The sequence below is a fragment of the Ctenocephalides felis genome, unplaced genomic scaffold (genome assembly GCF_003426905.1).
Source record: "Ctenocephalides felis isolate EL2017-DRISC unplaced genomic scaffold, ASM342690v1 CF-g0.4_SCAFFOLD_01886, whole genome shotgun sequence".
Lineage (NCBI taxonomy): Eukaryota > Metazoa > Arthropoda > Insecta > Siphonaptera > Pulicidae > Ctenocephalides > Ctenocephalides felis.
This window is the reverse complement of record NW_020538040.1, coordinates 129,402,250-129,407,081: the sequence shown is the minus strand read 5'-3', so window position 1 is coordinate 129,407,081 and position 4,832 is coordinate 129,402,250.

The following is a 4,832-nucleotide window of genomic DNA, read 5'->3' as shown; positions in this document are numbered from 1 at the left end:
TCAATGCAATGTACCTTTAAGATAAAAATGTTTTTATTATAAATTAAAAAGCTTTATCATACATTTTATTTATCTTCTGACTTGTACAATAATTTTTTTTATTGTTCTTATACAACGGTTGGTACAAATGTGTACCAGCAAAAAGTACGAATGTTACAACGGTTTACCAGCCTCCCCAGCTGCCCCTCTATTATTTAAAATTATTTTTTTATGATTTTCATTTTAACGTATATCACACATTAAAAATATTACACAAACCGATTTTTTAAAGAATTTTTCAAATACCGTCCCGAATTGGTTAAGGGACGATGCCATGCACTACTAGTTTTTTATTATATATAAATATATGACTTATGTACTGAACAAGATATAAAAGCTAACAAAGCCAAGTATGAAATTTCACACATAAATGAACCTAGTAGTATTTGTAAATAATCATTTCAATCAATAATTTGATTTTTACATTATTGACTATATGATATATTTATCTACATGCTTACCTGCCTAAGTGTCTACCAGTCCAACTGATTATCTGTGTACCTAGTTACGGAATCCATCCCGTACGACTGCATACAAGTTAGTTACGGGATCCATCCCGTACGACTGCACACGACTGCATACGACCGCATACCGGATCCATCCCGTGCGACTGCACACGACTGCATACGACCGCATACAAGTTAGTTACGGGATCCATCCCGTACGACTGCGTTTTATCTGTCTACTTTTCTACGCGTATACTTGTCAACCTGTCAACCTGTTTATTTTTCTATCTGTTAATCCTATTACCTGGGTACATTTTTATCTGTCTACTTATGCACGTATCTACACGTCTACATGTCTACCCTTCTATCCTTCTACCTGTCGACCTATCTACCTGCGTACCAATTTGTATTCTATACAAATAGAAAATGCAAATATGAATCAATAATAATACTTTGTGAAGATCATTTTTGACCCCAAATGGTGTTTTTTTTTACTTTACTGTAGAATACTCTCATCGCCTAATTTATAAGTTTACAGTATGTATATTTATAATAATTAATCTATTTGAAATTATTTAAAACCATTATTGATTATTTTCATTTCTCGAATGTTTAATTACGGTACGGGAAGTTCTGGCAATTTTCCTTAAGGCGCGATGCCATGCGCCCCACTAGTTAAATTATTCAAATCGGTTGATCTGCGTTTCCAAAATCGTCGACAAAAATTTGTATCCGCACATACGCATACATCAATTTTTTCTAAGATATGCCAAAATGTTCAGAAACCTTTGAATCGTAAAGATATATAAATAATTTTTTGCGATTACTTACCGAACAGGAAGTTAATAATCGATTAGCTGTTGTAAAATTTTTCTATTCGATTCATTTTTTGACAATCTAACTGGTAAATTCATATAAGATTAATAATGAAATGCATAGTTTATATAACTGTTTATTTCCCATCTTTGGACCCTATACAAGTTATACATTAAATTAATTAAATTATGCATACATTATACAAATAATAGAATATTTTATTATTACTTTGGATTCTTAATTGAATAAAATTATATTAGTTGAAGTAGCAATGCTTGTGGCAACAGAGGCAAGATCAGGACATACAGTTCATCATAACAATTGACTAGTTGCATTCAGTATTTGTAAAGCCAATGCAGTCCTGCCACTTTTTATAATTTCGATGAATTTTAAAATGGTTTGCTTTTGAAATTCATCGAAGATAAGAATATTTCTTCAAAAAACTTAAAATAGCAACTATTGTAGAAAATAGTCAAAAATATTTATTAGATTTATTTGAAACATGAGCTACTTAACAATTGCTAGAACAAATTTTATAAAATTTGTTAAATAATTTTAATTAAAACTACATATTTGGTATTATTTGTGTTACATGTAAATAAAACATTAAAACGTAATAATCAACTAAGTTGTCAAAATAAACACTGTCTCTCTACAATAACGAGTGTTGTGGAAACTATAACAATTGAAATGAAACTCAAGGTTTCTACAATAACGACGTAATAGCGTTACAGACTATAAATAAAAATATACATGCACATTTTCTAGGTGGGTACAAACGTAGTTCCTAATTTTTAAGTCATTTCACAGCAAAAAATACTGTACTCAATAGTTGTAAAAACTTTTGAAGATATTTTTTCAAATCTCATGTATGATTTAAACATAATCATACATGTTTGTAAATTTTTATTTTTATCTTGTAGCATTTGCTCCAAATCTAGTCCTAAAATCAAGAATACCATTATCTCCCACCCCGATTATGAGCTATATCAATAAGCAACTTAAATGTTATACAAATCTACCTTATGAAATCTATGTGAAATATATTAATATATTATTTATTTATATACGAAAACAAAATAAAATCTGTTAAATATTAAATAAGTATTCGGTATTCTCTCAAACTAATTTGAATTATAGGTATAATTCTATTTTTGTTAGATTTATTCAATTACTTTATTCATTGGTTGATTTTATCAGCATCGGCAAAACACTTTTAGCAATAATTTACGATATTATATAATTTCTATATAATACTGAAAAATTTACAAATTTTACTCACATTTAAATGCCATTTCTACATAACAATAATTTCATATATTTAAATATATTTCTCTAATGTAATACTAAAAATTTCAAATCTATCCTGATCAGGTATCATAAATAATTTTATGATGTAAGTAGTTGAATTATCTTTTTAACTCGCAAAACTACATTAAAACATGATTTTATATTGCATAACGTGATATATAATTGACATTTTTAGATAAAGGATTGGGTAATGAATTGGAGTTCGAAAACAAACTTTTAAATACAAATTAGTTAACAACTTCGTAGATATATAAATAAAAAATTACTATTCTAAAAGCCACCATAAATAATAAATGAAGAAAATATTATAAAAAAAAAGATGAGTCTGTCGCTTATAAAAGAATTTTTCTGTGTCTCGCTGTCTTATTGTCTCACAAAGAGAACCTCAGATTCTTTTCACAGGTCTATATAATTTTAAACTACTCGGTTTAACTATCAACTCTATCACCCTGCAAAGTTTCATCAAAATCCCAGAAGACTAAACCTGAGGTTCTCGTTGCCAGACTATCTTCAGCCAACTTGAAATATCTTATATATCATAATGTCAGAAATAATATAGTCAAATTGTCTCATGCTGTGTGATATTGTTTTAAAATACTGTTCCAATATGCTTTACATCATAACAAAATGTCTCAAATTATCATTATGCAGTCTCGAAAATATCATACAGTCTCTAAATTTATCACGATCTCTTTTTCCAGGATTTTAGTCCTAATTGTTATCGAATGTATGCCTATTGTTCTTTATCACTCATGAACAGACACCCATTGTCAATCTGAAACTCATACTGAGTCACATTAAATTTCCCTTTGTATTAAGTTGCACACAATATATCTTATTCCATCTATTTCCTCTAATATATGTATATATATAAATATATATATATATATATATATATATATATATATATATATATATATATATATATAATACATATATATATATATACATATGATAAAATGTTTTCAGGTATTCATGCAATAAGAAAATTTTTAATGGAGAAAAATGACTTGAAACGATTCCAGTCTGGGTTTTACTCATCTTTAGTGCATACTAATAATTTAAAACTAATATATATATATATATATATATATATATATATATTTGATACAGTAATAGTTATTATGTTTATTATAAAATAAAGTGATATAAAAAGACTTGTAAAAGCATAATCGTGAAAACATAATCGATCAGTGTATGAATTACAAGTGAACTGTAGTTTAAATAAAGTCATTTTTCTTCATGAAAAATTTTTATATTATTTTATCAATGTCTGGAAACATTAGGACTTAAAGAATAAATAAGAAAAAAATTTAAAAAGAATTCTATGTGACCAAATGTACTAGTTTAAAAAGCCAATAATAATAATGATAAAAATGTTACAAAATGAAAACCAATTGTTTTTATAATATGAATTGTAACTATAAAGTTCATATGTTAACGAAGCAGAATTAATTTGTATTTTGAAAAGTTCGTAATGGTCTTTATTGAATAAATAAAACGTATTTAAATAATTGTGTGTTTTGCGAGTTAGTTTGCCATAGAAAAACGATTATAATTCTTTGCAAAAATGTAGATGACATCATTAATAAATTTGAAATATTTTTCAATATAATTAAATATTAAATAAATTAAATATATCGAATTTGGTTACAATAATTTCCTAATAGGAATAAATAGAGACAATAACAAATGGTATGAATAATTCCTTACAAGCTATTGTCATTAATGTTTCTACTAAAATACTTAACAGAAATGACGACAATATATTGAAAATTGCATATTACCAAAGGTGTATTGGGCACATTTTGTATATAATTCTTAAGTACTTAACTGTAATATATTTTTAGATACAATATATTATTATATAATAAGGGGCACACATCATGATATGTTTAAAAGTTAATGTTGTCATATGCATATTTTTTTATTAATATATGTTAATTTTTTTTATCTATCATCTAAAGCAAAGAAGGCATGTAGTGATAGTCTGATATCGAATTTTCATTCGAAACCAGACAAACCACCATCCATTTAATATAATTATAAAGAGTTTCAGAGACCCTCCTGTTACTTATTAGACTAAATCTTTACTAATTTACTTGTCTAATTCATATGATGATAACACTGTTACAATATACATACACATACGACAATGGGTCGGAATATTTTCATAATTACCTAATTTTCTTACTAGTTTTAATCAAGCTGATATGTTTT